The sequence below is a fragment of the Rhinatrema bivittatum genome, chromosome 10 (assembly GCF_901001135.1).
Source record: "Rhinatrema bivittatum chromosome 10, aRhiBiv1.1, whole genome shotgun sequence".
In the NCBI taxonomy this organism is placed as follows: domain Eukaryota; kingdom Metazoa; phylum Chordata; class Amphibia; order Gymnophiona; family Rhinatrematidae; genus Rhinatrema; species Rhinatrema bivittatum.
Genome location: NC_042624.1, coordinates 17,207,536 through 17,233,383, shown reverse-complemented (window position 1 = coordinate 17,233,383; position 25,848 = coordinate 17,207,536).

Sequence of the window (25,848 nt, the reverse complement as noted above, 5' to 3'; positions counted from 1 at the left end):
AGAGATTGAAGAATCTAAACATGTACACCCTGGAGGAAAGGAGGAGCAGAGGTGATATGATACAGACTTTCAGATACTTGAAAGGTTTTAATGATCCAAAGATAACGACAAACCTTTTCCACTGGAAAAAAATCAGCAGAACCAGAGGTCATGATTTAAAATTCCAGGGAGGAAGACTCAGAACCAATGTCAGGAAGTATTTCTTCATGGAGAGGGTGGTGGATGCCTGAAATGCCCTTCCAGAGGAAGTGGTGAAGACCAGAACTGTGAAGGACTTCAAAGTGGCATGGGATACACTGTGGATCCATAGTCTAGAGGATGTGAAGGAAGAGAGGGTGGCTCACAGGAATGACGGCTACTTCCTGGAGGCAATACCCTTATTCAATAAACATATACACGGTTAATGTGACTCCAACATTGCTCTAAGCTACAACGGCAAGAGGAAATGAGGAAAAAAGGATTTGTATTCACAAAATAAGCAGAGAATAGCTTACTTGTTGCGGCGTTTACTACCCCAAACCAAATAAGCCTGATACTTCACTTTCAATGCATATCCAGCATAGCTCTCTGCTTCAATGGCAGGGGAGAAAGTCTGATACTTCACTTTCAATGCATATCCAACATAGCTCTCTGCTGCAATGGCAGGGGGGAATGAAGTAAAGTGGATCCATATACAGACAATAACCAACAAGGTCCAAATTACATAGTCTGGGTAAACAAATAAGCATGGGTGTAGCTTGCTTATAGGAAGCTAGATATTTCACTTAGATGCAGTTCCAACACTGCTCTCTACATTAATGGCAGGGGTGGAAGGGAAATAGAACCAAAAGGTTATAAAAAGCCGAGAGTAAGAGAAGTATGAGAGAAAAAAATTGCGCAAGAGGTGTTGTTATTGTTAAAAAATACCATCCTAGAGGCACAGTCCAGATGTGTTCCACACATTTAAAAGGTGGAAAGAAGGCAAAACGATTACCAGCATAGTTAAAAGGTGAGGTGAAAGAAGCTATTTTAGCCAAAAGATCTTCATTCAAAAATTAAAAGTAGGATCCAACAGAAGAAAATAGGTTAATGCATAAGCGTTGGCAAGTTAAATGTAAGACATTGATAAGAAAGGCTGAGAGAATTTGAAAAGAAGTTGGCCATAGAGGGAAAAAACTCACAGTAAAAACTTTTAAAAATATATCCAAAGCAGAAAGCCTATGAGGGAGTCAGTTGGACTGTTAGATGATCAAGGGGTTAAAGGGGCACTTAGAGAAGATAAGGCCATTGTGAAAAGATTAAATGATTTCTTCACTTCACTTGTTTACTGAAGAGGATGTTGGGGAGGTACCCATACTGGAGAAGGTTTTCATGGGTAATGATTCAGATGGACTGAACCAAATCATGGTGAAACAAGAAGATGTGGTAGGCGTGAATGACGAACTGAAGAGTAGTAAATCACCTGGACCAGATGGTATACACCCCAGGGTTCTGAAGGAACTAAAAAATGAAATTTCAGACCTAGTAGTAAAAATTTGTAAACCTATCATTAAAATCATCCTTTGTACCTGAAGACTGGAGAATAACAAATGTAACCCAATATTTAAAAAGGGCTCCAGGGATGATCCGGGAAACTACAGACCAGTTAGCCTGACTTCAGTGCCAGGAAAAATAGTGGAAAGTGTTCTAAATATCAAAGTCACAGAACATATAGAAAGACATGGTTTAATGGAACAAAGTCAGCATGGCTTTACCCAAGGCAAGTCTTGCCTCACAAATCTGCTTCACTTTTTTGAAGGAGTTAATAAACACATGGATAAAGGTGAACCGGTAGATGTAGTGCATTTGGATTTTCAGAAGGTGTTTGACAAAGTTCCTCATGAGAGGCTTCTAGGAAAAGTAGAAAGTCATGGGATAGGTGGTGATATCCTTTTGTGGATTACAAACTGGCTAAAAGACAGAAAACACGAGAGTAGGATTAACAGAACCTTGCATCTCAACCTTCAAAAAAAGACTAAAGACCTGGATATTCTTACAAGCCTTCCCGGACTCCGACATAGTCAACTAATCTCCAACTACACCTTGGTTATCCATTCTATTGTTTTACATATGTAATTTAATAACCTATCCTTTCTCTTCCTTCTCATCCAAGTTCTTATCACCCTGTTATATGTATGCCTTTTCAGCACCTTTGTTATAGTTATGTTTTCTATGCACCCCTGTTTTATGTGAACCAGCATGATGTGACTGCTGTCTCGAATGTCGGTATATAAAAATTTGAAATAAATAAATAAATGGACAATTTTCTCAGTGGAAGGGAGTGGGCAGTGGATTGCCTCAGGGATCTGTATTGGGATCCATACTTTTCAATATATTTATAAATGATCTGGAAAGAAATATGACAAGTGAGGAAATCAAATTTGCAGATGATACAAAATTGTTCAGAGCAGTTAAATCACAAGAAGATTATGATAAATTGCAGGAATACCTTGTGAGACTGGAAAATTAGGCATTCAAATGGCAGATGAAATTTACTGTGGATAAGTGCAAGGTGATGCATATAGGGAAAAATAATCCATGCTATAGTTACACAATATTAGGTTCATTATTAGGTGCTACCACCCAAGAAAGAGATCTAGGCTTCAGAGTGGTAAATACATTGAAATCATCAGTTCAGTGTGCTGCGGCAATCAAAAAAGCAAACAGAATGTTGGGAATTATTAGAAAGGAAATGGTGAATAAAATGGAAATTGTCATAATGCCTCTGTATCACTCGATGGTGAGACCGCACCTTCAATACTGTGCACAATTCTGGTCGCCGCATCTCAAAAAAGATATAGTTGCCATGGAGAAGGTACAGAGAAGGGTGACCAAAATGATAAAGGGAATGAAACAGCTCCCCTATGAGGAAAGACTAAAGAGGTTAAGACTTTTCAGCTTGGAGAAGAGACGGCTGAGGCGGGATATGATAGAGGTGTTTAAAATCATGAGAGGTCTAGAACTGGTAAATTTGAATTGGTTATTTACTCTTTCGGATAATAGAAGGACTAGGGGGCACTCCATGAAGTTAGTATGTGGCACATTTAAAACTAATCAGAGAAAGTACTTTTTCACTCAAAGCACAATTAAACTCTGGAATTTGTTGCCAGAGGATGTGGTTAGTGCAATTAGTGTAGCTGTGTTTAAAAAAGGATTGGATAAGTTCTTGAAGGAGAAGTCCATTACTAGCAACAGTAACATGGAACAGATTTAGTTTTTGGGTACTTGCCAGGTTCTCATGGCCTGGATTGGCCACTGTTGGAAACAGGATGCTGGGCTTGATGGACCCTTGGTCTAATCCAGTATGGCATGTTCTTGTGTTTAAAATTGTTGGTAGCAATAATTTTTTTTTATGGGTTTGACAGTGCTTGGTTCTGTATTTTAATATTACCTCACTTAAATTAAGGCTTGGGGGTAACCTGCACAGAGCGGCAGTTACTATCCTTAACAAATACAAAGGTATAATATGCATGGAGCAGCATTTATTACCATGGGAAACCTGCTGGGTAGACTGGATGGACCTTTTGGGTTTTTTTGGGGGGGAGTTGCCATCATTACAATGTTACTATGTTACTATCTGGGGAGCAATCAGTGTGGAGGGGCTACTTGTATGATGGTTGGTCAAGCAACGGGGTTCTTAATTATTGGGTGGTTAAGGGTCTAGTGTAGTCTGTCACTGTATCCTTCCCTTTGAAACACAATTTAATGTGGAGAGCAAGTCATGCAAAATTTTGTTCTATGGTTCACAAATCTGTGAATAGGGAGTGTGTGCTAATAAGTGCATTTGCTTTCATTTGTATATATTAAATATATAGCCATAGAGGGGCAGTTGGGACTCTTTACCAGTGATGTGCAGCCCGAAATGTTTTGATTCTGTTCATTTTTTTCATTTGGGGAATTTTTTTTTCCAATGCTGGGCCTCAGGACTGGGCCCCAGTGCCAGGAACTGGCATCGCGATGAGGGACTGTCACTAGTCCTCGGCACTGGGACCAGACCTCACTCTGGGCATAGGCTTTGGCGCCGGAGCCCAGCCCAGCATAAGCATTGGTGCTAGGGCTTGGTCCCGCAGGAGACCCTAGCCCCGGAGGTCCATAAATTTTAGGGTATGTTCGTAGGAGACTCTTTTTAGTTTGTTCCATTTGGAATGAACTGAAAATGGCCTCATTCACTGCATATTTTGCATTTGTTACAAATGTGCATATATCTACTTTTTTCCAGTAACAATTCAGTTTTCTGTTTTCGTCATTTTTCTAATATCCCAATTAAGGTTCCTATGTAATAGCGTGTGCTCTGCTGTGCACATGATAATGTTGTTGTATGCACATCTTTACTTCTGATGTAATCAGGATGCACAAACATGAGAAAAACTGTGTCACAAATTAGTGCTTCTTTCATGCATATCCCTTGTTAATCAAGCTCCCCAGTGCGGAGAGATGCGTAGGCTTATCTCATGTTTCACGTGCTCTATCCCTAGCCGGCCCTGCCATCTGGAACACAATGCCCCCTGAGCTAAGGCTGAAACCAAACATGCAAAATTTCAAAAAAAAGATGAAAACTTGGCTATTTAAACAAGCCTACCAATAACTCTCACACACACTTGTACCCAGTGTTGTGGTTCTGGCTGCGAGCACCGCGGCCAGGCCCTTACCTGCTCCCGCTTCCAGAGGCCTGGTTTGCGGCCTGTTTGGCGGCATCCCCGCTGGGGCTGCACCGCTGTGTGGTCTCCCATAGACGCCTGGCTCCTAGGCGCGTGCGCGCGCCACCTGGGTGCTTTTCTAGGCTGTTTCCCGCTGGTGGTGACTCCGCCCAACTCCTGACGTCAGACGCCGCGGCCTTGATAAGCCGGCCGCTGCCCTGGATGGCCTTGCAACGGGTTAGCCTTGCAACAGGTTAGCCTCCCGGTTCCTATTGCGCTATGCCCCCGAGTGGCTCGCCTTGCTTCGTCGCTCCGTTCCTGCTACAGTACCTGCCTGGTTCCTGTCTGCCTGCTACAGTACCTGCTTAGTTCCTGCCTGGTTCCAGTACCCCGAATCCTGCTACAGTTCTTGCCTGGTTCCAGTACCCGAGTCTTGTTACAGTTCCTGCCTGGTTCCAGAACCCAAGCCCAGTTACAGTATTGCTACTGTCCTAGTCTGGTTCCAGTTACCTGTCCTGATCCACAACCCGCCTAAGTCCCAGCTACCGGGCCTCTATGGGCTCCTCCCGGGGGGGCTTCGGCTTCCAAGGGTGAAGCCACCTAAGTCCCAGCGGTTGGGCTCTTATGGGCTCCTCCCGGGGGAGTACCAGCTTCCAGGGTGAAGAGCATCTACGTCCTGCCTGAACATCTGCCTCCCGGCCTGCTATTCATTAGAGACATTGACCACCTTTCCCAGTCTCCAGCAGGTCGGCCCAAGGGTCCACTAAACAGAGACTCCCATAACACCCAGACCCACAAGCGCTTATCCCCCCTCAAGCTATTATTTAAATTGGTTGTTTTCTCTCTAACTAGTTTATCTCTCCAGTTATGAAAATTATAATCACTTGTTCCTATTTTCTGCATTCTATTACCTTCCTCACCACCCCCTTTCCTATACTCTACCTCTCCTGCTCCAAAATTCTGTGAAGTTATTCAATTGGTTAAGATGTAATTTCCTTTCACGCTTCTGATTGTTTTACTGTAAACTGATGTGATGTGCAAACGAACGTCGGTATAAAAAAAGCGTTAAATAAATAACTAACTAAATAAATATATGTTTATCAATGCTGGAATCACGTTTTTGGGACCAGTCTTCGACAGTGTGACTGAGCCTAGAGTTTGTGGGAATGGGATTCTGTACTTGGGATTATGAATATAAAATACAGACTGTACATAAGTCATGTTTGGCGTGCCTAACTCAAGTTTTGTGCATCTGAGGTTCTACTAAATATGCGTACTGTACAGATGCATATGTGAGACAGTCCCTGCTCTGTGGTGCTTACAATCTAGTTAGGCAAACAAACCTGACAATGGAGTCTATTTGAAGTTTATTTATTGTGTTTATGTACTTCTAACTTTTATGCTCACAAATCATGTTTTCAGCATGAGCATATGCATGTAAAACAGGATTTGGGCACATACCACAAGTTTTCTCTGCAGAACATGGTTTATGCTCATAAATCATGTTTTATGCATGTGAACCATGTTTTTTTGTGCACATGCTCGGGTCAGTGCACTTGTTTTTTTAACTGCATGTATTAGCATACATTTAGCTTACTGTATCACAAGTAAATCTCTTTTATATCACCTGAAAATGTACACTGAAGATCAGCACTCAGTTTTTACTCACATCTTATTACATCTGGGCCTAAGTAATTTTGAGGGTGATAGTAGCATGAGAAAAGACTATTCCTTTCCTCAGAGCACTGGCCGACAACACTACCAGCACTTTCATTCTTACTCATCATGCAGCAGTTCACAAATAAATTACGGTTTTATAAATTGATTCTGCATCCAGTAACTTTGCACTGAATGCCATAGTGGAAGTTATTATTCAGTGTTCAGAGTAAATAAGAACATAAGAACATAAGAAATAGCCATGCTGGGTCAGACCAAGGGTCCATCAAGCCCAGCATCCTGTTTCCAGCAGAGGCCAAACCAGGTCACAAGAACCTGGCAAGTACCCAAACACCAAGAAGATCCCATGCTACTGATGCAATTAATAGCAGTGGCTATTAGCTAAGTAAACTTGATTAATAACAGTTAATAGACTTCTCCTGCAAGAACTTATCCAAACCTTTTTTGAACCCAGCTACACTAACTGCACTAACCACATCCTCTGGCAACAAATTCCAGAGCTTAATTGTGCGTTGAGTGAAAAAGAATTTTCTCCGATTAGCCTTAAATGTGCTACTTGTTAATTTCATGGAATACCTCCTGGTCCTTCTATCTGAAAGTGTAAATAACCAATTCACATCTACTCGTTCAAGGCCTCTCATGATCTTAAAGACCTCTTTATCCCCCCTCAGTTGTCTCTTCTCCAAGCTGAACAGCCCCAACCTCTTCAGCCTTTCCTCATAGGCGAGCTGTTCCATTCCCTTTATCATTTTGGTTGTCCTTCTCTGTACTTTCTCCATCGCAACTATATCTTTTTTGAGATGCGGCAACCAGAATTATACACAGTAGTCAAGGTGTGGTCTCACCATGGAGCGATAAAGAGGCATTATGACATTTTCCGTTTTATTAACCATTACCTTCCTAATAATTCCTAACATTCTGCTTTTTTGACTGCTGCAGCACACTGAGCCGACAATTTCAAAGTATTATCCACTTCTCATTTACATTCAGTATTTATGATTTATTGGACTGGCATTGCTTTGGCACTGGGGTCTTTTCAAATAAGCATACCTGGGAACTCTCTGGATTTGACCCGGAAACTCTGAAATTCCCCAGGCCAACATCTAAACCTCCAGTTAACCTGCTGCTGCTAGTGAAGCAGCCTGTGTACGCATAGACTGGAGGGCATCCAATTGGCCTGCATGGGTCAATTGGATTCCTTTTCCCTTTCTCCTGCATCTGCAGGCCAATCACATATCTTCTCCCTTACTCCTGCCCTTCTGATTGGCCCATGGGGGGCAGGAAGAAGGGGAAGTCCTATCGGTCCACAGCAGGATTAGGACGGAGATGGCATGACATGGCTGGAAGAAGGGGGAGTCTCATCAGCTACTGGGGCTCTAAGAAGGAAGTTGCTGCTGCTGGTGGGTTCAGGGTCTGAGAGATAGCAAGTGAGTGTTAGGGGAAGGAGCATATGTGAGGGGGCATGTGTATGTTGAGGGAAGGGAGTGTATATTAGTGGGCATGTGTTGCTTGTGTGTGAGTGGGGGAGAATAAGAGGTATGTGAGTGAGCATGTGTATGTGAAAATGAGGGTGTATGTCAGTGAGACAGAAAGAGTGAGAGTATGTGTGTATGAAAGAGGAGAAAGCTTGTGCTCATAACCCCCATCCTCCCTCCGCTAATCAATGAAAATCTCAGCGTGACTGTGTAAATTGGAAGTTCCCAGTTATGTGAATAGGATTAGTTGACCTGTGAAATGCTGAACATATATTATAATTTTAGCTGAATAAGCAAAACTCCATTCACCTGTCTGACAAATCACAAAATTGCCCTCCATAGTAAATCAGCCAGTCGGAAGGCCAGACACATGCATTCATGGCCTATTTGCATGTATTGCTCCCTGTATCTCATTATATTGTCATTTCTCTACAAGAGGAATAGAAGGCAGTTTGTCAGGATTTTGCAGGGTTGTTGACTTGCCCACAAATTTTCTTATACTTGGGTTATTTTGTTGGATATTGCAGAATAGCAAAGATGTATGTCGACCTTTGTATTTTATCCAGGCTCAGCATTTCTGATGTTTACGCAAGTCTGATTTGTGTTTACAATGTCAAATACTGAGTTGGACAAATCATTTTTCTCACACACTGCTGTCTGTAAATCTATTTTTTAAACTTTTGATGGACAAAAGGGTCCTGTTGGTCAAGACAGTCCTTGCAATCTGATTAATTGCCAGAACTCTTGTGAAAATGAATAGCTATCATTTCCATAGAGGAATGACTGTTAAATGAATGAATTATTTTTCTACACAGTTTTTATAGAAATCCTAGGTATACCTGTGCAAATTCCCATGTATATAATACACCTATACAAATTCAGTTGTTTTATAATATTTGTGTACTTTCTATGCTTTCCAACACATGGAAACAATTGAGAAAAAGGTGTCCATGTGACATACATAGTAACACAGTAATAATGGCAGATAAAAGCCAAATGGTCCAACCAGTCTGCCCAGCAAGTTGCTCATGGTAGTAATTGTAGCTCTGTGCAAATGCACCATGCCTTCTGCAAAAGGTAGTAATTGCTGCTCTGCCCAGTTATCTCCATGTCTTCTGTTAAGGGTAGTAACTGCCACTTTGTGCAAATTGCCTCTGTGCCTTCTGTTAAAGGCATTAATAGTCACTCTGTGCAGTAATTACCACTCTTTGCAGTTATACCCATTCCTTCTGTTAAGGGTAAAAACTGCCACTCCTTGCAGTTACTCCCATGTCTTCCGTTATGGGTAGCAATTGCCGCTCTGTGCAGGTTACCCCCATGTCTTCTTTTAAGGGTAGTAACTGCCAATCCATGCAGGCTACTCACAAGTAGGGATGTGAATCGTTTTTTGACAATTTAAAAAAATCGTCAGATATTTTTTAAATCGTCAAAAATTGTTAGAGTCGCGATACAATAGAAATTCACCTGATTTATCGTGAAAAATCGTAAATCGGGGGAGGGGGGAGGGCGGGAAAACCGGCACACCAAAACAACCCCTAAACCCACCCTGACCCTTTAAAATGAATCCCCCACCCTCCCGAACCCCCCCCAAAATGTTTTAAATTACCTGGTGGTCCAGTGTGTGTGTGTATGGGGGGGGGGTCCCGCGCAATCTCCCACTCTCGGGCCATCAGCGCCATTTTGGCTGCCACTAATAAAAATGGCGCTGATGGCCCTTTGCCCTTACCATGTGACAGGATATCCGTGCCATTGGCCGGCCCCTGTCACATGGTAGGAGCACTGGATGGCCAGCGCCATCTTTAAAGATGGCACTGGCCATGGTAAGGGCAAAGGGCCATCGGCGCCATTTTTATTAACGCAGCCAATGGCCCGAGAGCGGGAGATCGCTCCCCGCGCCCCCACTGGACCACCAGGTAATTTTAAAATGGTTTTTGGGGGTTCGGGAGGGTGGGGGAGGGTTTTTTTGTTATCGGATCGGGCGCAGCCGATAACAAAAAAAAAATCGAGCCGGACGATAAAAATTTTAAGATTTTGAATCGGAACCGGAACCGATCAGATTCCGATTCCGATTCACATCTCTACTCACAAGCACCCATTTTTCATTTCCAACATCTAGCATTTGTTATAAAGAATAAAATCACAAAACATTTAGACAGACATGGTTTGATGGGACACAGTCAACATGGATTATTCAAGAGAAGTCTTGCCTCACCAATCTCCTACATTTTTTTTGAAGGGGTGAATAAACATGTGGACAAAGGTGAACTGGTAGATGTGGTATATTTAGATTTCCAGAAGTCATTCAACAAAGTCCCACATGAGAGGCTTCTAAGTGTTAGGATTTGAAGGTATGTGGGCCCTGGGCCGGGTGAGAGACAGTACCGCCCACAGGGAGGAGCTCTGTGAGCCTCACCATCAGGAGGCGAGGTCTCAGTGGATGTAAGACACAGCTCTGGAATAGAGTCTTTATTAGAGAGATAGAGAGGTGCTGCCCATGGAGCGGGGAGTGCAGGAGAAAGACACAGAGTCTGTACAATGGGGTATGCCCAAGGGAAATACCTCTGTACTGAACATATGGCAATGGTCCGCAGAGCGGGGTACACTGATGGAGCTCCTCAGTAGAGATGATACAGTGGAGATCCATGGAGCAGGGCACACCAGTGAGGGGTCCTCAGAAGAGATGACACTGTAGTGGTCCACAGCGTGGAGTACACCGATGAGGGTTCCTCACTTAGAAATGACATGGTAATGGTCCGCAGCACGGGGTACACTGATGAAGGTTCCTTACGTAGAGATGTGCAGTAGTGGCCTGCAGCGCGGGGTACACCGATGAGGGTTCCACACTAGAGATGATATGGTAGTGGTCCGTAGAGCGGAGGTACTCACAGTAGTGAAGGTTCCAGGAGAAGACCCGGTAAACGGAGTAAGTAGTAGTTCAAGGCAAAATGCCCTCTGAGAAGCGATAGCCAGGGATAAGGAAGGGCCCCTGAGGAGCGGGTACCCAGAGCGTCTAACGCCAAAGGAGCAGGAACTGGAATAGGAAGTCCGTAGTGAGTGAATTGGATTCAGCAATGAGTTGCCAAGTCATAGGTAGGCAGGGCCAGCCAGCTTAAATGTCCTGGAAGGATGAAGTCATCTGGAGGGGACGCCCCCGAGGTTCCCGCCATGATGTAGTTAAGACTGATCTGTACACGCGCTTAAGAGATTCCAAGGGCAAGATGGTGGTCGGCAGCATCCGCGGCATCCAGGGAGTCCCGGGAATGGTAGGCAGGCCGGCGATAGCTGGCGGAGGCCACAAGTCTTCCCCATGGAGTCAAAGCTGTATAGAAGGAGGTGAGCAACAGCGGTCGCAGTCATCTGCGACCGATGGGCGTAACACTAAGAAAACTAAAAAGTCATGGGATCGGAGGTGATGTCCTTTTGTGGATCACAAGTTGGTTAAAAGATAGGAAACAAAGAGTAGGGTTAAATGGACAGTTTTCACAGTGGAAAAAGGTAAACAGTGGAGTGCCTCAGGGATCTGTACTTGGACAAATGCTTTTTAATATATTTATAAATGATTTGGAAAGAGTGAGTTGATCAAAATTGCAGATGACACTAAATTGTGTAGAGTAGTTAAATATCAAGCGGATTGTGATGAATTGCAGGAGGACCTTGTGAGACTGGAAGACTGGGCTTCAAAATAGCAAATATATTTATTTCTTTATTTTATATACCGAAGTTCGTTTGCACATCACATCGGTTTACAGTGAAACAGATAGCTTAATGAAGATTTGGAATGAGAATAGGAAAAAAGAAAGTTACATTGTAACATTATAACATTTTAGGAGAAAATACAATTAGGCGAGATAGGTTATAGGTACAGGGTGCTGGTAATACAACAAGAAGGCATTTATATATTTATAAGATGTTTTAACATAGGGAAAGATGTATTAGCAAAACTATGTACAGGAGTTATTAACTTGTGAAGTCTGGATAGGGGTGCTTGATTGTCTAGGTTGGGCGGGGGGGGGAAGCTATGTAAAGGCCTTGTTGAATAGCCAGGTTTAAATTTATTTTTTTTTGAAGGTTTGTGTGTTAGATTCTAGTCTTAGGTCTGGTGGCATTGAGTTCCAGATGGTGGGGCTGGCAAGTGAAAGGATTCGTTCTCTGGTGGAGATGAAGTGTGTTGATTTGGGGGATGGTGTGTGTATGGTTCCATTGTGGGCTGATCTGGTGGCTCTCCTAGGGGTTTGGAAATGGAGGGAGGAGTTTAGCCAGTTAACATTTTGATTGTGTAGGGTCTTGTGTATAATGGTTAGACTTTTGAAAAGGATTCTGTGTTGGATTGGGAGCCAGTGGAGATCTTTTAAGATTGGTGGGATATGGTCGTTTCTACAGGTATTTGTGAGGACTCTGGCTGTGGCGTTTTGGAGCATTTGGAGTGGTTTGAGAGTTGAAGCTGGGAGACCTAGCAGTAGGGTGTTTCAGTAGTCAATCTTGAAGAAGATTATTGCTTGAAGGATGGTTTGGAAGTCATTTTGATGAAGGAGGGGACTTAGTTTCTTTAGACCATGGAGTTTATAGTAACAGTCTTTCATTGTAGTGTTTATTAATTTTTTGAGGTTCAGTTCGCTGTCTAGGTTGACTCCTAGGTCTCTTACTTGTTGTCCGATTGTGTGATTGGGAAGGGTGTGTTGGATGTCGTTTAGGGTTTTTTCATTTAGTTTGTGGCTTAGTAATAGGAGTTCAGTTTTGGAGGAGTTTAGAGCAAAATTGAGTTGGGTGAGTAGCTGGTTGATTGCTGTGAGATAGGTGTCCCATAGTTGGAGGGATTTGGGAATGGATTCAGTGATGGGTATTAGAATTTGAACGTTGTTGGCGTAAATAAAGTTTGTGAGTCCTAAGTCGGATAGGAGTTTGCATATGGGCAGCATGTAGATGTTGAAGAGTGAGGATGTGACATGTGCAGGTCCCCAGAGGCAGGCAGAGCTCCAGAGTTTCAATGTGTGGATGAGACGATGGTGCAGGGAAGAGGGATTCAGCTTTGTAAGGAACTGGGGAAATCTTTGGAGAGACTTTTCCAAAAGGATGGGCTCCACCTTAACCAGAGTGGAACCAAGCTGCTGGCACTAACTTTCAAAAAGGAGGTAGAACACCTTTTAAATTAGAACAAGGGGGAAAACCGACAGTCACTCAGCAGTGCATGGTTCGGAGAAATGTATCCTTGAAGGATACTAATGAAACATGAGAGTTAGGGCATCCCAACAGAGAGGTTCCAATAAAAGAAACGGAGCCCATGTGCCTATATGTAAAAAAATCACCAAAGCTAATGATTTCCAAACTTTCCCTAACAACTGAAAAGCAGGTTATTAATACACACAAAAAACACACTTTGAAATGTCTGTATGCCAATGCCAGAAGTCTAAGAAGTAAGATGGGAGAGTTAGTGTATAGCAGCAAATTATGAGATAGACATAATTGGCATCACAGAGACTTGGTAGAAGGAGGATAACCAATGGGACAGTGCTATATCAGGGTACAAATTATATCAAAATGATAGGGAGGATCAGCTTGGTGGGGGTGTGGCACTTTATGTCTGGGAGGGTATAGAGTCCAACAGGATAAAGATCATACAAGAGACTAAATGCTCAGTAGAATCTATATGGGTAGAAATCTCATGTGTGTTGGGAAAGAGTATAGTGATAGGAGTTAGAGATGTGAATCGTGTCCTCGATCGTCTTAACGATCGATTTCGGCTGGGAGGGGGAGGGAATCGTATTGTTGCCGTTTGGGTGTGTAAACTATCGTGAAAATCGTTAAAATCGTGAGCCGGCACACTAAAACCCCCTAAAACCCACCCCCGACCCTTTAAATTAAATCCCCCACCCTCCCGAACCCCCCCCCCCCCAAATGCTTTAAATTACCTGGGGATCCAGCGGTGGTCCAGAACGGCGGCGGTCCGGAACGGCCCCCTCAATTGAATCCTGTTGTCTTCAGCCGGCGCCATTTTGCAAAATGGCCGCCGCAAAATGGCGGCGGCCATAGACAAAAATGATTCGACGCAGGAGGTCGTTCCGGACCCCCGCTGGACTTTTGGCAAGTCTTGTGGGGGTCAGGAGGCCCCCCCAAGCTGGCCAAAAGTTCCTGGGAGTCCAGCGGGGTTCAGGAAGCGATTTCTTGCCGCGAATCGTTTTCCGTACGGAAAATGGCGCCGGCAGGAGATCGACTGCAGGAGGTCGTTCAGCGGGGGTTCCGGACCTATTTCAAGTCGTGGTGGTGTATGGATGGTCTGCTGAATGAGTCCTGAGTTCTTTCTTTGTTGCTAGAAGTAGTCCACCACCTCTTCTGTTGTTCCTTGGGATGGAGATAATATCGTGGGCATGAATTTGTAGTTGGTTTATGAGTACTATGTGATGTCTCATATGTCGAGTTTTTGGTCTAGAAGGATGTCGTTTAGGATTGGGATCTTTTTTACTAGTGTTTGGGCATTGAATAGAATTGGCTGTGAGGCCAAGATCATTAGGTCAGAGGTAATATCATGATTGGGATAAATGCTCTTGGGAGAGCGGTGGGATTTCTGAAGAGGGGTTTTCTGAAGTGGTGGGTTTGTCTTTTGATCGTTGGTATGAGGTGTGATTCCATGTTTGATGTGTGTATGTTGTTGTTATGAGATGGTTGAGGTATTGTGAAGGTAATGGGGGACAGTGGCTCTGTCGGTATGACTATTGGGGGGATAGGGGAGGAGGGAACTAGGTTTTCTTGTGTGATTTTTGGTGAGGCTTCAAAAGTTAGAATGCAGCAATGGGGGAGTAGTTGTTTTGGTACGGGGTGTGGGAACAATGACATTTGGTTAGTGGGTTGGGAGGGGGTTGTCAGGGGAGGGGGATATGGAGGGGCGGCAGGATACAGTGGTAGAATGGGCTCTGCAGAGGTAAAGAGAAGGGTGTTTATGGTTTTTATTCTTGTGGTCGCTGGAGGGTGCTAAGGTTAGAAGATGTCTTTGAGTTCAGCTTCCTGTTGGTAGATTGAAGTGTGGTGAGTGCAGCTCACAGGGTGCAGCACAAAGGGGCACACCAAGGGGCATGCCCCTTTGGTCGCGCTTCTTTGGAGTATGATGCCCGGCACATGGTGCCTAGGGCCGGTGCCTGGGTTTAAAACTTCTGGGTCACAGCTGCTGATGTAGTCAAGGGGCGGGACTGTAGGCTGCATGGGGGAGCTGTGCCTGGAGGTGTCCTCGGGGCCATCGTCGGGCACTGGGTGGCTCAGGGACCCTGATTGGTCAGGGCGCAGGTTGCGCTGAACGTCCAGTGGTGAGTCTCAGTGAGGTAAGGTGGCTGGAGGTAAACCGACACCTGCGCTTAAAACTTCTGGGTCGCAGCCGCTGACATGGTCAAGGGGTGGAACTGTAGGCTGCATGGGGGAGCTGTGCCTGGAGGTGTCCTCGGGGCCGTCAGCGGGCACCGGGTGGCTCAGGGACCCCAACGGGTCAGGGCGCTGGTTGCACTGAGTGTCCAGTTGCGAGTCTCGGCGAAGTAAGGTGTTGAAATTTAACGTGAACGTAAACAAGAGCAAAATGATGCAAATAGGGAAAACATAACCCTTGCTGTAATTACACAATATTAGGTTCTATTTTAGGAGTTACCATCCAGGAAAGAGATCTAGGTGTCATAGTGGATAAACATTGACATCGTCAACCCAGTGTGCTTTGGCGATCAAAAAAGCAAACAGAATGTTAGGAATTATTAGGAAGGGAATAGAAAATAAAATGAAGGATGTCATAATTCCTCTGTATCGCTCCATGGTGAGACTGCACCTTGAATACTGTGTGCAATTCTGGTCACCGCATCTCAAAAGGATATAGCTTCACTGGAGAAAGTGCAGAGAAGGGTGAGCAAAATGATATGGGACATTGAATGGCTGCCCTATGAGAAAAGGCTAAAGAAGTTAGGGCTGCCCAGTTTAGAGAAGAGATGACCGAGTCGGGATATGAGAGAAGGCTACAAAATCATGAAAGGACTTGAACAAGTTAATGTAAATTGGTTATTTACTCTCTCAGATAATAGAAGGACCAGGGGGCACTCAGTGAAGTTAGCAAGTAGTTCATTTAAAACAAATTGAAGAAAATTCTTTTCATTCAGTACATAGTTAAACTCAGGAATTCATTGCCAGAGGATATGGTTTCAGCAGTTACTGTTACTGGGTTTAAAAAAGGTTTGGAATACGTTCCTAGAGGCTAAATCCATAAACTGCTATTACAGTAATTAATAAGCAATAATAGCTTGTGATCTAGCTAATGTTTGGGTACTTGCCAGGTACATGTGACTTGGATTGGCCACTATTGGAAACAGGATACTGCGCTTGATCTTGGTCTGACCCAGTATGGCATTTCTTATGTTCTTAGGTTCTTATTTATATACCAGCTGTTAGGAAGCACTAGGAGAGCGGTTCTGCTTTCCAGGGGATTGTGTGTCCTTGGGCCATGGCTGGACCCCAGAGGAATTCCGAAGAGGTGCCGTGGCAGGCGAAGCATGCCCAAGCATGGGCTGGACAGGAGCGAGGCTGGACTGAAGACAGATGACTGAAGAGACATCCTCCTCCGGGTCTGCACGCTTCGGGAAGACCATCAACGCAATGGTGGTCTTATAAACAGTCCTCCGACCGTTCCAAGCCCTTTTGGACCTGACGCTGGGTAACGGCAAGAAGCGGCAGGCCGGATGGAGGCCAGGGCAGCGAAGACCGGAACATGGAGATTCAAACGAAGACTCAGGAATGAGGTACTTGGATGCACAGACGAGGACTCAGGAAGAAGGTACTTGGAAGAAGTTTCAAGGAAATCAGAAGCATCAAGCAAGGTTCAAGGTATTCAGAAGACTCAAGCAAGGTTCAAGGTATTCAGGAGAGTTAAGTAAAGTACTGGGTTGAGATTGCGATGCAGCGCGCCCTACACAGCCCACCCACGGGACTGGTCGTGGACCACGCTGGACTCGAAGTAGCCTCTAGACGATATGTGTAGTAATGAAAGGAACATGTCTCAGAAGCTGTAGACACCTGCACCAGGGTGCACCCTACACAGCCGCCAGTGGCTGGTCATGGACCACGCTGAAACAGCACAGGTACTAGCAGAGTCTTTGGCATGGACGGAGCAAGCACAAGGGACTCCTTAGACCAGGGACAAGGATATAAGAGGAAATCTCCCAGAGGCTTGTGCTGCAGAAGTGAGGAAGGCATTGCACCACCTACACAGCCCACCCGTGGAACTGGTCGCGGACCATGATGTGGCACGCCAGGAAGGGTGGCAACGAAGAACCAGTTCAGGACAACTGAACTGGATCACCGACATCAGGATCAGGAGACGAACTTCAGAACTAGATCACAGACATCAGGAACAGGAGACGGACATCTGGACTGGATCACGGAACAACAGGAACTGGAGAACAGACATCAGGAATGAATCATGGACTTCAGGACAAGACGTGGAGCTCCAACAGGAAACAAAGATCACAGGACCTTGAAGAAGAGCTGGAACAGAGAAGACTCCTGGAGCGAAGACAGGAACATCCAGGAGCATCTAACTCCTTGCGAAGGCAGAGCTGGAAAGAACGCTGGGCGCTTTTGTAGGGCTGAAGGGGACTATGCCCAGGGAGGAACTAGCAGGGGGCCACAACTGGCTGGTCCTTCAAAAGGAGAGGAGAGGGGCGTGCCTGCGCATAAGGAGAGCTGGAGAAGAAGAGCAGGATCCGCTGGTGGCATCCTCAGCCATGTGGAGGGCCAAGGCTGAACAAGGCAGGCAGCGGAGCAGCCCTGCCGTGGAGCTGAAGGAAGGCAGGCTGCAGGAGTGCCTTCCAGCCATGAAGAAAGCAAGCAGGGAGAGCAGGAGGGCTGCAGGCACCGGCAGGGATGGCTTCCCTTCCAGGCAAGGGCCCCGGCAACGGCGAGGACGGCTCTCTGCTGTCCGAGGACCTCAGGGGCGGCAGCAAGGAAGCAGGAGTGGCTCCAGCCACGTCGGGGAGAGCAGGAGCGGCAGCGGCAGTCCCAGCTGCGTGGGCAGGCTCCCGGCAGCTCAGCCCTGATACACAGGGCAGAAGACTGCCGCGTTTGGGGGGAGCAGCATCAGTGCCCATCTGGCTGCGAAGAGGTAGGGAGCCTACCCGCGCTCGTCGTGGGCAGGTTCAAAACACCATCATTCTGTGACCAATCATAACGGGTTACAGCAAAAATAAGAGAAATAAAAATATAAAAACAATACAATCATAAAATTACATTAAAATAAGAAATAACATTAAAAACATGTTGGCATAATAATAACAGAATAAAACAATTCAATGCATTTCATAAACAAAAGAAAAAAAAAAGGCCTCAATCATTCGAGATTTTCCAATTCTGTCTTATCTCCTTACATTCACCAAATTCCGATAACTCACCTAATTAAAGTTCAATTAGAGCTTTCATATGCCTGTTAAACAGCCAGGATTTCAAAAATTTTTTTTGAAAATAGAAAAGTCTCTTTGCAGTTCAGAGGGAAAAGGGTTCCATAGTTTTGGTCCTGCTATAGATATAGCTCCTTCCCTTACCTCGCTTAAATGCGCAGTTTGTACCGAAGGAATATTTAAGAGACACTTATTCACAGATCTTAAATTTCATTGTGGGGTATAAAGGTGCAGAGCGGCATTCCATCATTCAGATTTTTCATTATTGATGGACTTATGTAGAAGGCACAGCACTTTGAAAGAAATTCTGAATTTTACAGGTAATCAATGTAGGGCCATCAGTGTTGGGGTGATATAATCACATTTTCTGCTGCCCATGAGGACCGTAGCTGTGGAATTTTGTAATAACTGTAATGATCTTATTGTGCTTGCAGGCAAACCAAATGAGAAAGCATTACAGAAATCTAGATTGGAAAATATCATTGTTTGAAGCATAGCGCAAAAATCGTCATAATTAAGTAGGGGCTTTAAATGTTTTAAAATATGTAATTTATTGTAACAATCTTTAATTTTATGCCTGATGTGCTTCTTCTATTAAGATTGCCATTAAGCATTATACCAAGATCATGTGCAATATTGGTCAATTTAATATGCATAGAATCTGTTTTAAGTAAATAGGCACTGTTGATAATACTTTTCTAATTAATAGTATAATATCATTTTTTGGATGGTTTAAAACCAATTTCATGTGAATCAATAATTGCTGGATAGCTGATATATAAACCTCTACCAGCTTTAAGGTATTTTCTTTTCTATAGACTTTTCATTTGGAATGAAAAATTGCATGCCATCTGCATATATATAATAATTAATGGCTAATGCCTAATCCTGATAGTAATTTGCATAGAGGTAACATATAAATGTTGAAGAGAGTCGCAGATAAGGAAGACCCTTGCAGCACTCCTGAGTCCAGGCTGATTGTTTCTGATAAGGAGTACCAATTTTCACCTGAAAGGAACGATCTTTTAAATATGAGGTAAACCACTGAAGGGTTTTACTAGGGATGTGAATCGTTTTCCATATCGTCTTAACGATAGAAATCGTGTGGCAGGGCAAGAAAATCGTCTTAGGCACGATTTTTTAGTTAAAAAATCGTTAAAAATCGTTTTTTCCGATTAGTGCGCACTAACGGGAGTTAGTGCGCACTAACTGAAAATGATACAATTTGACACTTTTCAGGTCAGTTAAGGTCAGTTTAGGAATGAATATGTATTCCTATTGGCTGCCCTCTTATTTATTCATGTTACCAAGTTTCCTACTGACAGTATATGGGGGATGGGAAATGGAAACAGTTGGTAGCTTGACAAAACAAGTAATGTGATCAGTCAATGTGACTAGAACTTGTGCCCTAACCCTGATACCAGGGGTATTGTGATCTTCCTGCACACAGTGCCCTATCCCTATTAATACCAGGAGTGTTGTGATCTTCCTGCACACAGTGCCCTATCCCTAATACCAGGGGTGTTGTGATCTTCCTGCACACAGTGCCCTATTCCTGATACTGGGGGTGTTGTGATCTTCCTGCACACAGTGCCCTATTCCTGATACCGGGGGTGTTGTGATCTTCTTGCACACATCCCGGTATCAGGGATAGGGCACTGCATGCAGGAAAATCACAACACTCCTGGTATTAATAGGGATAGGGCACTGCATGCAGGAAGATCACAACACTCCTGGTATTAATAGGGATAGGGCACTGCATGCAGGAAGATCACAACAACCCTGGTATCAGGGATAGGGCACTGTGTGCAGGAAGATCACAATACCCCGGAGGAGTGAGGGTCAGGCAGCTCCCCCCTGTCTGTGAAGCCAGCCTCTCACTAGTAATGCAGGGAGGGAGCTGTCTCAGACTTCCCCATCCACCCCCCCCCCCCTCACCCACACACCATTCACTAGCTGGGACATGGGGGAAGTCAGGAGTGAGGGTCAGGCAGCTCCCCCCTGTCTGTGAAGCCAGCCTCTCACTAGTAATGCAGGGAGGGAGCTGTCTCAGACTTCACCATCCACCCCCCCCCTCACCCACACACCATTCACTAGCTGGGACATGGGGGAAGTCAGGAGTGAGGGTCAGGCAGCTCCCCCCTGTCTGTGAAGCCAGCCTCTCACTAGTAATGCAGGGAGGGAGCTGTCTCAGACTTCACCATCCTCCCCCCCCCCCCTCACCCACACACCATTCACTAGCTGGGACATGGGGGAAGTCAGGAGTGAGGGTCAGGCAGCTCCCCCCTGTCTGTGAAGCCAGCCTCTCACTAGTAATGCAGGGAGGGAGCTGTCTCAGACTTCACCATCCTCCCCCCCCCCCCTCACCCACACACCATTCACTGGCTGGGACATGGGGGAAGTCAGGAGTGAGGGTCAGGCAGCTCCCCCCTGTCTGTGAAGCCAGCCTCTCACTAGTAATGCAGGGAGGGAGCTGTCTCAGACTTCACCATCCACCCCCCCCCCCCCCCTCACCCACACACCATTCACTAGCTGGGACATGGGGGAAGTCAGGAGTGAGGGTCAGGCAGCTCCCCCCTGTCTGTGAAGCCAGCCTCTCACTAGTAATGCAGGGAGGGAGCTGTCTCAGACTTCACCATCCACCCCCCCCCCCCCTCACCCACACACCATTCACTAGCTGGGACATGGGGGAAGTCAGGAGTGAGGGTCAGGCAGCTCCCCCCTGTCTGTGAAGCCAGCCTCTCACTAGTAATGCAGGGAGGGAGCTGTCTCAGACTTCACCATCCTCCCCCCCCCCCTCACCCACACACCATTCACTAGCTGGGACATGGGGGAAGTCAGGAGTGAGGGTCAGGCAGCTCCCCCCTGTCTGTGAAGCCAGCCTCTCACTAGTAATGCAGGGAGGGAGCTGTCTCAGACTTCACCATCCTCCCCCCCCCCCCTCACCCACACACCATTCACTGGCTGGGACATGGGGGAAGTCAGGAGTGAGGGTCAGGCAGCTCCCCCCTGTCTGTGAAGCCAGCCTCTCACTAGTAATGCAGGGAGGGAGCTGTCTCAGACTGGTATCAGGGTTAGGGCACTGTGTGCAGGAAGATCACAACACTCCTGGTATTAATAGGGATAGGGCACTGTAAGAGATGACTGTAGTAGATTGAATAAAGATCTGATGTTTCTGCTCTCCTCACACCAAACAAAAACAACACACAAGCAGAGAAGCCCTTCTTACAAAGCTGAGCTAGTGAGTTAAGTAGGAGGAAAAGTAAACATACTGGTGCCAGTGTGGCTACTTAAAAAATACACTTACCAACAATCAATTACATATATTTGAACTGTGTACAGTTCCAGCCAGGACCACCTTTCTAAAATGCACAGTGATTGGCAAATTCAACATGCACTAGCATTTCAGGTGCCTGCTAACAAAAATAATAAACAAACAAGTTCTAGTCACGTGAGTGCTGATCATTACATTACTTTTTTTGTCAAGCTTCCAACTGTTTCCATTTCACATCCCCCCAACCATATTGGTAACATCAATAGATAAGAGCACAGCCAGCCAATAGGAATACATACATACATATTCATTCCTAAGTGACCTTTACTGACCTGGGAAGTGTGAACACTTTGTTTCATTTTCTGTTGGTGTTCGTTAGTTTCCAGTTCCATTTCCCATCCCCCCAACCATCACCTCAGTGGTAACCTTGGTAACATCAATAGATAAGAGGGCAGCCAGCCAATAGGAACACATATTCATTCCTAACTGACCTTCAGTGACCTGGAAAGTGTTTATTTGTATCATTTTCAGTTAGTGCGCACTAAATCGAGTTAGTGCGCACTAACGGGGAGTTAGTGCGCACTAACTCCCGTTAGTGCGCACTAACACGATTTAACGATTTTTAACGATAAATCGTTAGAATTTCTATTGTATCGTGTTCTATAACGATTTAAGACGATATAAACATTATCGGACGATAATTTTAATCGTTGAAAAACGATTCACATCCCTAGGTTTTACCACTGAGACCAGTTTCAGATAACCTTTGAATTATAATGACGTGATCCATGGTGTCAAATGCAGTAGATAAATCAAGTAAAATTAGGAATATGATTGGCCTGCATCAAAACCCCTCAAAACAGGGTCTGTTAATACTAATAATAAGGATTCAGTATTAAAATTCTTCCTAAAATCAAATGGAGATGGAAAAAGAATATTGTTCACTTCAAGTTGCTCAACCAATTGTGCTTGTACTACTTTCTTGATTATTTTTGCAATTGGTGCTAAGTTTGAAATTGGTCTAAAATTGTTTAAGATATTAGCGTCAGAGTTTTTATTATTTAGGATCAGCCTAATTGATGCACATTTTAAAAGTAGTGGCATCTCTCCCTCAGAAAATGATAGATTTACTATGTTGGAGATATAAGTAGACAATATTCGTAATTGTCTTCAATACTTTTATAGGGATTGCATCTAATGGATTCATGCTTTTTAAAATACATTCAATTTCTATGGAGGATATATTCTCAAAGAATGTCCAGGAGGTTGTTTCCTGGGGCTGTAATATTATATTATGATTTGAAATTGTAGTAAAACTCTTTGTTAATTTTTGGATTTTATCCTCGAAGAAAATTGCAAACCCGTTGCATTTACTTCCTGATATTTCAGGATCAATCCTTTGATCAACTAGATTAGATTCTGTTAAATGTAGTACCATTGAGAAGAGGATTTGGGGGTTACATTTCAAATCAGGGACTTTTTTGGCATAATATTCTCATGTTATGTTATTTATTAAAGTTCTATACTTAGACAGAAGGACTCTATATATTTCAAATGTCTGATTAGAGGGGTTCTTTTGCCATAACATTTCTTTTTTTCTGAGTAATCTTTTATCTCATGGGTATACCATGGGGTATTTGGCCTTTTTTCATTCAGGTTCCTGCTAGTTACAGGACTAAGTTCATCAGCGACTGTAGTGGTAATAAATATCTATCTAGGATGGTATTGCTGTTTCAATATTATTGTATGTATTTATAGGCTTATGGTAGAAGAAAGAAAGTTTTTCACTTTTGGTAGAGTGACAAAGTGTAACATAAATTAGTTTGTGATCAGACAAGGGGACAGATTTAGTAACAGTTATTGTTTCATTGACTATGTTGTTATTTGCAAAAACTAAGTCAAGCATATGTCTTGCCCTATGAATTGGGTCACAAACAATCTCGTCCCAACCTAGTGCTGTGTCTCAAGAAAGGCCTCACATGTGGGTGAACATGGTATTGTATCTATCTGAAGATTAAAGTTACCTTCAATGTCAGCTGGAACATCACCTGATAAGTTGTTCACCAGTAATTAAATCAGTGGGGAACTATTACGTTCCAGCAAGCCACAGGGCAATAGGCTAAGCATAACTGAAGGTGGTTGGCTTTAAATAAAACTACTTCAAAAGGGGGCTAATAGATATTTGGATTTGCTTCAAGTTTAAATCTTTTTTTGCAAATACCATTAGACCACCACCTTTCCAGTCTTGGTATTGAAAAGACGTTATATGATTGGTGCGCAATTTGATTTGCTAAACTGAGTCTGACACTTTTGTTTCAGCGATACAGCAAATTGCAGGAGAGTATTCCTCTAATGAATCATTAATAACTGGCATTTTTTTTGATAAAGATTGAGCATTGATCAAAAGTACAGAAAGTAAAAAACATGAGGTAACAGAAGAGCTCTGAATTGAATTTGAAGAATATTTCTGTTTCTTCTTTGTCTTTGCTTATTTGAATCAGTGTCATGTCATACCTTCCTCGGTTTACTATAATATTTATGAAATTTTGCCGAGACTCAGTCATGATTTTACTCATTCTTCCAATGATGAGTTCAGAAAGAGTTCTCAGTATTCTTTTTGGGGCAATATGAAGGGGTGCCCCCTGCACCCCAAGATGACATCAGTGGGGAAGGAGTCATGGTCTCGCGGGTTTGCACAGCGCTTGTTCTGGGAGAGCAGGAGAGCTGGAGCAGGAAAGCCTCGGTCAGTGATAGAGAGGCAGCTGAGGCAGGAGGCAAGATGTTTAAAGTGCCTACTGCAGCATGCTTGCACTTTTAATCCCATGCCCTGAGATGATGTCAGTGGGGGGAGGAGTCACAGTCTCACGAGTTTGCATGGCAGTTGTTCCAGAAGAAGAGGTGAGCTGGAGCAGGCAAGCCTCAGTTGAAGCAGGAGGCAAGAGGTTTTGATATTTAGATCATAAGAACATAACATAAGAACTAAGATATGCCTTGCCTTACTGGGTCAGACCAAGGGTCCATCAAGCCCAGTATCCTGTTTCCAACAATGGCCAATTCAATTCACAAGTACCTGGCAAGTACCCAAACATTAGATAGATTACAAACTACTATTGCTTATTAATTACTATCATAGCCGTTTATGGATTTATCCTCTAGGAAATTATCCAAACCTTTTTTAAACCAGTTACACTAACTGCTGTAACCACATCCTCTGGCAATGAATTCCAGAGATTTACAATGTGCTGAATGAAAAATAATTTTCTTTGATTTGTTTTAATGAGCTACTTGCTAATTTCATGGAGTGCACCCTGGTCCTTCTATTATCTGAGAGAGTAAATAACCAATTTACATTAATTTGTTCAATACCTTTCATGATTTTGTAGACTTCTATCATATCCCCCCCCCCCCCCCCCCCCCCCCCCCCCCCCCCCCCTCAGTCGTCTCTTCTGCAAACTAAACAGCCCTGACTTCTTTAGCCTTTCCTCATAGGGCAGCCATTCCATGCCTCTTATCATTCTGGTCACCCTTCTCTGCACTTTCTCCAGTGCAGCTATATCCTTGTTGAGATGCGGAGACCAGAACTACACACAGTATTCAAGGTGTGGTCTCACCATGGAGTGATACAGAGGAATTATGACATACTCCATTTTATTTTCCATAAAGTGAGCAGGTGGAACTCCAATGGCATTTCACCCTCACTCCCTTAACAAAATATACTCAACACCATAAATGGATTTAAACAAGGCTGCAGTTTATTGAACAACAACAAACAAACCTGAACCAACTAACACAACTCTCTACCCCCCAACCCCCCCCATTCAATGTCAGCTAAAGAGTTCACCCCTCCACACCCCCAGAGGTGGCAACACTGACATCCACCATCACCTGCCCCCACCACCAACAGTGGACCTCCGCAAACAGCACAGGTCTCTAGGGCACGTCCCAGCCATAAAGACCCGGCCACTCCTGCAGTGACCTCATTGCAATCGCAAAGCCCATGTAGCAGCCCCCCCCCCCCCCCCTAGCTACCAAGGCTCACCTCCCTTTAATTCCCCCCATAGAATCAAAAGTATGTACATTTAAATCCCTTGGATAGGGTTATCTGCCACAACAAGGATGTAAAGCATCCTTGTCCCCCAACTGCGACCTATCAGCTTCACTGAAAAGTTGACTGAGTACCCTCCTGAAGCGAGTTGTTAAAAAGGTCAATCCCCACATCAGACAGGTGCACCCCATTGCTCCTAAATAACCCTGGACACCCGTCCCATGACCACTCGTGTTTAATCAAAAAACCACCATTATTTACCACCCACGCTTGTATCAGCTTATTGACCTTCTCAGCACCTCGCTTCCATAAG